A 10,195-nucleotide genomic window follows, 5' to 3' on the forward strand; every position below is an offset into this window, starting at 1 on the left:
GAGGGTAATTAGCGTGCGTGCGAGGGGGGGGGGGGATAGTTAGTGTGTGACGCTGTATGCCGCCTCCCCCCACCCACAACCGCACGTTGGGGGAACAGACCCAACGGGTCTGCACTTGGTCTAGTGTGTAATTATAGGTTTAGGTTTATTATTGTCACGCGTACCAGGGGTACGGTGAAAAGTTTAGTTTTTGCATGTTATTCAATCAAATCAGATAAAACTACATAATTGCAATCAAATCAAACTCAAGTACGATAGAAAAAATAGACACAAAGTGCTGGAGTAACTCAGTGAGTGCAGGAGATTGCAGGCAACATCCCTGGAGAACATGGATGGATGATGTTTCGGGTCAGGAAGAAGAGTCTGAAGGGTCCAATCCAGATACGTGAGTCTGAAGAAGGGTCCTGACTCGAAAAGTCACCTATCCATGTTCGTAGATGCTGCCTGAGCTGCTGAGTTACCCCAGCATTTAGTGTCTTTTCTTGTAAACCAGCATCTGCAGTTCCATGTTTCTACGTCAAGTACAATTGATACTAGCTGTAAACAGACTTTATAGATAAAGCACGGACACAAGCCCTTCGGCCCACCGAGTTCACGCCAACTAAAGATCTTCCTGTATACCAGCACAATCCTACACACTAGGGACAATTTACAATTTTTACCGAAGCCAATCAACCTACAAACCTACACGGAGTGTGTGAGGAAACCGGAGCACCCGGAGAAAACCCATGCGGTCACAGGGAGAACGTACAAACTCTGTACAGACAGCACCCGTAGTCAGGATGGAACCCGGGACAATGAAGCTGTAAGGCAACAACTTTACTGCTGCGCCACTATGCCACGCTAAGTTTATTTCCTTCATCTGGCATTTGCCAAAACCTTGACCAGATTCAGGCATGGGGTAATAATTGGCATGGAACATTTGTGTATCTTGCACAAGACGATCACGCAATGATCAATTGCAGGAGACAGGAGTCTGACCACTCTCCCCTGTCATTCAATGGCCATGTCATTCCAGAGTATGGGAACACCTCCAACTAGATGATCCCTCCCAAACTAAGACATCTCACAAGGAGTGTGTTGGTCCCACAAGATCGTCCACCATCTCCTTCACAAGGGAAGGACCTTAATAGATGGTCTTGTGAACCGTGCCTATGTACTACAAAATAAAAGAAGTGTATTCTAAATGTTTGCATTGACTTTGTAATTCCTCATTAGACTTTACTTTAGACTTTAGAGATATAGAATGGAACAGGCCCTTCGAAACATCGAGTCCGTGCCGACCGGCGATCACCCCGCACAATAACACAATCCTACACACTAGCGGATATTTACAATTTTTTTTTAACCAAATCCAATTAATTTACAAACCTGTACGTCTTTGGAATGTGGGAGGAAACTGGAGCACCCGGAGAAAACCCACACGGTCAGAGAGAGAGCGTACAAACACCCAAAACACAGACAGCACCCAAAGTCAGGCTCGAACCATGGCCTCTGGCGGTGTAAGGCAGCAACTCTACCACTATGCCACCCTGCAATATATGTTGATATATTGATATAATTCATCGCAGGTCGCTAGGATGGCCAGTCATGGAATTGAGTATAGTTCTTGGGATGTTATGTTACAGTTGTGCAGTTATGTACAGTTGGTGAGGATATACTTGAAGTATTTTGTTCGGTTTGGGCACCCTGATATAGGTGAGGTGCCATTAAGCTGAAAAAGGTGCAGAGAAGATTTACAAGGTGCAGAGAAGATTTACAAGCCAGGACTCGAAGGCCTGAACCTATAGGTTGGGCAGGTTAGGACTTTATTCCTCTGAGCGCAGGAGAATGAGAGGTGATCTTATAGAGATGTAGAAAATTGTGAGGAGAATTGATACGGTGAATGCACAGTCATTTATATGGTGGGACTATCAAAGAGCATAGGTTTATGGTTAGAGGTGAAAGATTTAGTAGGAAACTGAGGGTTCCTACATATGATTGTATCATACAATCAAATCACACTCAAGTACAATAGGTAGAGCAAAGGGGAAGATACAGAGTGCAGAATATAGTTCTTGGTAGCGCATCAGTTCCATAAACATTGTGTAAGAAAGAACTGCAGTTGCTGGTTTAAATCAAAGGTATACACAAAATGCTGGAGTAACTCAGCGGGTGAGGCAGCACCTCTGGAGAGAAGGGATGGGTGACATTTTGGGTCGACCGGAGCAAACCAACACGGTCACACAGAGAGCGTACAAACTCCACACAGATAACACCAAAAGTATCCATGGCCTCTGGTGGTGTAAGACAGCAACTCTACCACTGTGCCACCCTGCAATTGTGTCTGCAAAAGTCCCATGCACTAAACTCCAATGTCCGTAATGGGATAGAGGTGAATTTGACAGTACCCTAGCTTATGGAAGGGCCGTTCAGAAGCCTGATAACAGAGGGGAAGAAGCTGTTCCCGTGTTTGGTGGTGTGCACTTTCAAGCTCTGCACCTTCTATCTGACGGGAGCGGGGAGAAGGAATGACCGAGTTTGGTCATGTCCTTGGTTGCTTTTCAGAGGCAGCGTAAAGTGCAGATGGAGTCAGTGGTGGGGAGTCATGTTGGTGTGATGGACAGGGCAACATCCACAATTCTTTACAACTTCTGGTGGTGTTAGGCAGAGCTATTCCCAAAACAAGCAGTGATGTAACCCGACAGTATGCTTTCTATGGCCAAACACGGGCAGGTGGCACAAGTGTAGATGAGGCAGCTTGGTCAACATGGGTGAATTGGTTCGACATGCCTGTTTCCATCCTGCATGACCCTACGATTCTATATATCTGATTAATATACTGTTTGGTTTGTGAGCAATTACAAATCTACATTATCACACTACCCTGAAGCAGCTTAGAAACTATGGTTGAATCTATGATTTTACTTCGGAGTCACGTGAGTGACTACGTGGAGAAGAAGACCCCGTACAGCCGCACACGCGTCATATCGTCAGACGCATAGCGGTAGCGACCGGTTGTGAGGAGCAGAGCCCCTCCAAGCGGTGAGTAAAAAACCTGAAGGTAAGTGGTTTCACTTTCGCTTTCACGTCGCTTTCTGCCGGGAAACTTGTGCTGTGTGCCAGACAAGTTTAACAATGGAGAAAGTGCGTAAAGGCAAGGGGAGGTAAAATTCGAGAAGACCGCGGGTCTGTGAGTAGCGGGCGCCCGATTAAAGAGTCGGTGGCAGCAAAGCCAGCGACTACGGAAGCAGCAACTCAGAGTACCGTTACAGCACCTGTAGGGTGCAAGGCCAAGAAAAAATCTGTTCGGCCAGTAGACTCTGAGGAGTCAGACCCAGAGGTTACCCCGCCTCAGACAGACATGATGTCCCCTCGGGTCGCAAACCTAGAATTCCTGATGGGGAAAATGATATATCAAGACCCACTCCAGGAAGAGTATAGCCCGCATTGGCCTACGGGAGAGCCGGCACAGGGAATACCTGGAAAAAGTCCGGGTCAGTGTTGACCTACAGGAGAGCCAGCACCAGCAATGCCTGAACAAGGGCAATTTATGCGTTGGCCTACGGGAGAGCCAGCTCCATCAATGCCTGAAGGAAGACAGTATAGACGTTTGCCTACAGGAGAGCCAGCACTAGCAGCACCTGAAAGAGGGCTGCCTATGCGTGGGCCTACGGGAGAGCCCACGCGGGTTGCACCTGAAAAAGGGTTTACTATGCGTGGGGCTACGGGAGAGCCAGCGCTAGAAACACCTGAAACAGGGATGCCAGATCGCCCCCACCAAGAGGAGGACTATTTTACGGGGCAACAAGATTCAGATGATGAATCATATGAGGACCAGATAACAATAACAGAGTCTAAAATACCAGGGCTGGCACAAAAATTTGCTGTTCCCAGACTAACAGGGGAACCATTGGGAGATGAATTAGCAATGACAATAAATTACTTGCTCTCCCACCAGCTCCAGGAACAGACCATGGATGAGACTGTTAAAAAATATGAAACCCCGCAGAATTGCGCACTGCTAGCAGTCCCAGCAGTGAATAATGTAATATGGGGCTATTTGGGCATTGCAGTACGCGCACAAGGAATTAAATTACAGCGGGTGTTGACATTACTGGGGTCAGGCATTACGGCTTTCGCAAGAGGCTTGGATGAGGAACATGTGTCTGCATCACAACAGGATGCCTTGGCACTCATGCGTGGTGCACACTTTGAAATAAACTGTATTCGTAAAAGTGCTATAAGACCTAACATACATCCTAAGTTTCCGGGGCTCTGTAAACCATCCAATATTCAATTGCCTAATCTGCTTTTTGGAGAAAATCTAGCCAAAAGGGTAAAAGACCTGAATGAAGAAGCAAAAACCGTGGGGATGATGAAACCACCGGTGCTTGGCAGATCAACGAGAAGGCAATTTCCCTACCGACGTGTGATGACTGGGGCCGGTGAAGGAACAAGTCGGTCTTTCCCATATATGCGTTATTGATGTACTGCTCCTGGGACACGTGGAGGTTACAGTATTCCCACTAAGAGCAGGGGACAACAATTGCCAGCGGCACACCCAGAGGTAGGTGGGTCTGGTCCTGTAAAAGACATAGTAGATGTCTCACACTTACAAATTGGAGGAAGATTACAATTCTTCCTAAAAGAATGGCAAAAAATAACATCTGATATAACAATTTATACTGTGCAGTGTTGTGGGGTTTAGAATTGAATTCTACCCATATTTTGATCCTCCCACTCAGCATATTTCAAGCAGGACACGTATTTTCTCAAATGAAGAGAACATGGAGATTCAGGCAGAATTTGAAATATTGTGTAAAAAAAGGGGTAATTGAGAAGTCAGTTCACCAACACCATCAATTTGTGTCAAGTATTTTTCCTAGAGCAAAAAATGATGGTGGATGTAGAATTATTCTAGATCTGACAAGTCTTAACCCTTTTGTACAGTATAAACATTTAAAAATGGAGACATTTGCCAATGCTATACAGCTAATATCAAGAAAATGCTATATGGCCAGCATAGATCTTCAAGATGCATATTATTCTGTGGCTGTGCATGGTAATGATCATAGATACTTAAAGTTCAACTGGATGAGTCAATAATGGCAATTTAAAGCATTGCCTAATGGTTTAACCACAGCTCCTAGACTATTTACCAAATTGTTAAAACCAATCTTAGCATTACTAAGAGCTCAAGGCCATTTAGTAATGGCCTATTTGGATGATATTCTAATTGTGGGAGACACTTGGGCTACAACAGAAGCATCAGTGTCAAGAATCAAGCTCACTTTCGAAAGGCTGGAATTTATTATCCATCCAGATAAGTCCAAATGTGTTTCACTATTAATTCAGAACACATGGTAGTGACTCTGCCAAAGGATAAAAGGCTGCAGGTAATTGAAGGTTGTATTAAGCTCATTGCACAGCCCCAACCCTCACTTAGGCAGGTGGCAAGCTTGCTTGGCAAACTAATTGCTTCATTTCCAGCTGTACAGTTTGGACCACTGCATTATCAGCAATTACAGCGAGCAAAGGTACAGGCATTAAGGAAACATTCAGGGCATTTTGACAGGCCCGTGCAATTACCAGTTGCAGCTATTACTGAAATACAATGGTGGATCAGGAGTGTCTCAAATGCCTCCAGAGAAATCCTGGTTGAAACACCTTCCATCATCCTACAGACTGATGTAAGTGCTCTAGGTTGGGGCGCTAATAACACTATTTCCAGCTGTGGAGGTAGATGGAATGTGGAGGAAGTACCTTTGCTCCAAGAACAAGGGATCGATGACCTAGAGCTGTTAGGAACATTTTATGGGCTTAAAGCTTATTGCTCTAATATGCAAAATTTACATGTTCAGGTACAGATTGACAACACTACGGCAGTAGCATATGTTAATCATATGGGTGGTATCGGGTCAGAATCTTGTAATAGATTGGCAAACGTGATCTGGACCTGGTGTATTACCAGAAACATTTGGCTTTCGGCAACCTACCTACCAGGCACATTCAACATAGTTGCAGACACAAGGTCACGAAAATTCAATGACAATACAGAATGGATGCTGGATCATGACAAATTTAATAAAATTGTAGCACGGTTCGGGATGCCAGAAATTGACTTGTTTGCATCCAGACTTAACCACCAATTACCTAAATATGTGTCATGGGAACCTGATCCTGGGGCAGTAGCGGTGGATACTTTCTCGCTGCATTGGGGAAGAATGTTTTTGTATGTATTTCCTCCATTTTGCCTCATTAGTCGGTGTATACAGAAGATCAAACAGGTCTCCACTTCAGAAGTATTGGTGGTACCAGACTGGCCTACACAAACATGGTACCCTCAGGTTAAAAATGATCACAAAGCCCCTTATGATTATTCCTAAACAGGAAAATCTGCTTGTGCACCCTGTAACTGGTGATTCACATCCTTTACATGATTGTATTGATTTGTTGATTTGCAGATTCTAAGGAGGCCATATCTCGGAAGAGGACTATCAGAACGTACTGTGGATGTTATGGCAGCAGCCTGGAGGGATAGTACCCAGAAACAGTACATTTCCTACATAAGGAAATGGGAGGTGTTTTGCTTAAGGCACTTATATTACATATCACACTGCAGACAGCTCAGACGTGTTAGAGTTTCTTTCAACTCTTTATTTTGATTTACAGTTAAGCTATAGTGCAATCAATACTGCAAGAAGTGCCCTATCTGCATATCTATGGAGAGAATCAGAACAAAATCCAATAGGGTCACACCCTTTGGTCTGTAGGTTCATGAAGGGAATTTTTAATTCCAAGCCTCCTAGACCCATATACGGAAATATGGGATGTAAGAGATGTGCTAATGCTCCTTCGTCAATGGACTCCTATTGCAGCTCTGTCCTTGGCTAAAATTACCACTAAGGTAGTGATGCTCATGGCACTGGTTTCAGCACAGAGAGTGTAAACATTGCAGAAACTACAAATAGACAGGATGAAAATAGCAGCAGATGCCATTACGTTCTATGTCTATGACTTACTTAAACAAAGTAGACCTGGGGTCACAGGATGTAAGTTAGTTTTTTCAGCATATCCTATGGATCCACGTCTATGTGTAGTATCACACTTAAGATGTTACATTGAATCCACCCGAACCTTAAGAGGTGCAGAAACAGCATTCTTATCAGTCATAAAAAAACGCACAAGAAAGTATCGGTTCAGACTATTTCAAGGTGGCTGAAGCAGGTGTTGGTTGATGCAGGTATTGATACTGACAAATTTAAATCTCACTCCACCAGGGCGGCATCAACATCGGCGGCCAAGGATTTGGACGTCCCAATAGACCATATCCTCGCGGCCGCAGGATGGGCAAGTGAACAGATGTTTCACAAGTATTACCATAAAGAGATTACAAAACCTGGGGTGTTTGGTGATGCTGTGTTGGATTCAGTATTAAGTTCCCCCTTGGGATAAAGGGGTTACTATTGTTGTGATAAATAAAGCATTAACTGATTTCATCTATGTTATGGTTATGCATTGTTGATTGCTTTACTCATTTAGAGTCAATCAATGCAGTGAGACGCCTGGATTTGAATCTACGGCATGAAATCACAGAGCTTTAAAATCTTCACGCAGTCACTCACGTGACTCCGAAGTAAAATAGTAAGATTAAACGAGAACTTACCAGTTTGAAGTTTGATCTTTATTTTATGAGGAGTTACGATGAGGGATTACGTGCCCTCCGCTCCCACCCCTCATAAAGGTCAACTGGTAGTTCTAGTCTTCACGTATCTTTCTATCATACTTCAGTAATTATTATCTGTGATTTCACACCGCTGCTTTGAAGATTGACGCGTGTGTGGCTGTACGGGGCTTTCTTCTCCACGTAATCCCTCATCGTAACTCCTCATAAAATAATGATCAAACTTCAAACTGGTAAGTTCTCGTTTAATCTTACTATTATTTTTTAAACTGTTTTATTGAAATAGTTAATTGAAAATGTTTGAATATGATCCCACATTTTAATTCATTTTTTTGTTTTTGAGGGCGGCACAGTAGTGCAGCGCTAGTGTTGCTGCTTTAAAGCGCTAGAGACCTGGGTTCAATTCTGACTACAGGTGCTGTCTGTATGGAGTTTGTACGTTTTCCCTGTTTGTACGTTCACCTTGCATGGGTTTTCTATGGGTGACCTGGTTTCCTCCCACACTTCAAAGACGTGCATGTTTGTAGGTTGATTGGCTTCAGTAAAAATTGTACATTGTCCCATGTGTGTAGGATAATGCTAGTGCATGGGGTGATTGCTCGTCGGCGCAGACTCAGTGGGCCAAAGGACCTATTTCCGCGCTGAATCTCTAAAGCCTAAAGTCTGAAACTTAGAAAGAGCACAGTGGTTGAATCTGAGATTGTTTTTTAACTGATTTATTTAAATAGTTAATTGCATTTTTTTTAAATTATGCAATTTTTTAAATCACTTTTTCGTCAGAACAACGGTTTATAAATCTTGTGTAGGAAGGAACAGCAGATGTTGGTTTAAACCGAAGATAGGCGCAAAACGCTGGAATAACAGGAAGCATCTCTGGAGAAAAGGAATGGGTGACGTTTCGGGTCGAGACCCTTCTTCAAACAAATCATTGGGTTCAATTAATAGAACTACAAAAAAAAATTGTCACAAAATCCTTAAAATGGGTATTTCCATTTGTGGCCCAAAAATTGAACGCGCTTCCCTGCTGCTGTTTTTGCAAAATATTTGGAAATGTCCGATTTTGGTGGGGGTTTCCCTTGCATTCAATGCAACAGAACAGAAACCTAAACCCATCAAGCTAGGGATAGATAAGCAAAGTTCACTTTTGTATACTTGAGTGTAAATGTTGGAAAATATTTGATTAATCTATATTATATCGAACATAGAACAGTACAGCACAGGAACAGGCCCTTCGGCCCACAAGGTTTGTGCTGAATATTGTCAAGTCAAGAGAGTTTATTGTCATGTGTCCCAGATAGGACAATGACATTCTTGCAATGTTGCAGCACAACAGGATATTGTAGTCATAAATACAGATCAGATCAGTGTGTCCACATACCATAGAATATATATATATACACTACACACATTAATAAACAGATAAAGTGCAATAGGCTGTTATAGTTCAGAGTTTGTTTGAAGTTGTGTTTACTGATGGCTGTGGGGAAGCAGCTGTTCCTGAACCTGGATGGTGCAGATTTCAGGCTCCTGTACCTTCTACCTGATGGCAGCGGAGAGATGAGTGTGTGGCCAGGATGGTGTGGGTCCTTGATGATGCTGGCAGCTTTTTTGAGGCAGCGACTGCGATAGATCCCCTCGATGGTAGGGAGGTCAGAGCCGATGATGGACTGGGCAGTGGTTACAACTTTTTGCAGCCTTTTCTGCTCCTGGACACTCAGGTTGCCGTATCAAGCCACGATGCAACCGGTCAGCATGCTCTACTGTGCACCTATAGAAGTTTGAGAGAGTCCCCCTTGACATACCGACTCTCCGTAATCTTCTCAGGAAGTAGAGGCACTGATGTGCTTTCTTTATGATTGCATCAGTGTTCTGGGACCATGAGAGACCTTCGGAAATATGCACGCCCAGGAATTTGAAGTTCTTGACCCTTTCCACCATTGATATAAACGGGACTGTGGGTCTCCATCCCACCCCTTCCAAAGTCCACAATCAGTTCCTTGGTTTTGCTGGTGTTGAGAGCCAGGTTATTCTGCTGGCATCATTTGGTCAATTGTTCGATCTCACTTCTATACTCTGACTCGTTCCCATCAGTGATACGTCGGCGAACTTGATGATGGAGTTTGCACTATGTCCGGCTACGCAATCATGAGTATAGAGTGTGTGTGTGGGTGAGTATGTGTGTGTGTACGTGTGGGTGAGTGAATGTGTGTGGGTGAGTGGGTATGTGTGAGTGTGTGTGTGTGTGTGGGTGTGTGAGTGAGTGAGTGTGGGTGGGTGAGTGTGTGCATGTGTGAGTGAGTGTGTGAGTGTGTGAGTGAGTGTGAAATTTCACTACAAAGAGGCGGGCAAAGCTGCAGCCCATAGCTATGCCTTGGATTTGAAGGCAATGGGAGGAGTCAAAAGAAAAGTTGTTGAGGGTAAGGGTGAGTGTGTGTGGGTGTGCATGCGTGGGTGGGTGAATGTTGGTGTGTGTATGAGGGTGCGGGTGAGTGTGTGTGTGGGTGAGTTTGTGTGTGTGTGGGCGAGTGT

This window comes from Amblyraja radiata, chromosome 7 (genome assembly GCF_010909765.2).
Source record: "Amblyraja radiata isolate CabotCenter1 chromosome 7, sAmbRad1.1.pri, whole genome shotgun sequence".
NCBI lineage: Eukaryota > Metazoa > Chordata > Chondrichthyes > Rajiformes > Rajidae > Amblyraja > Amblyraja radiata.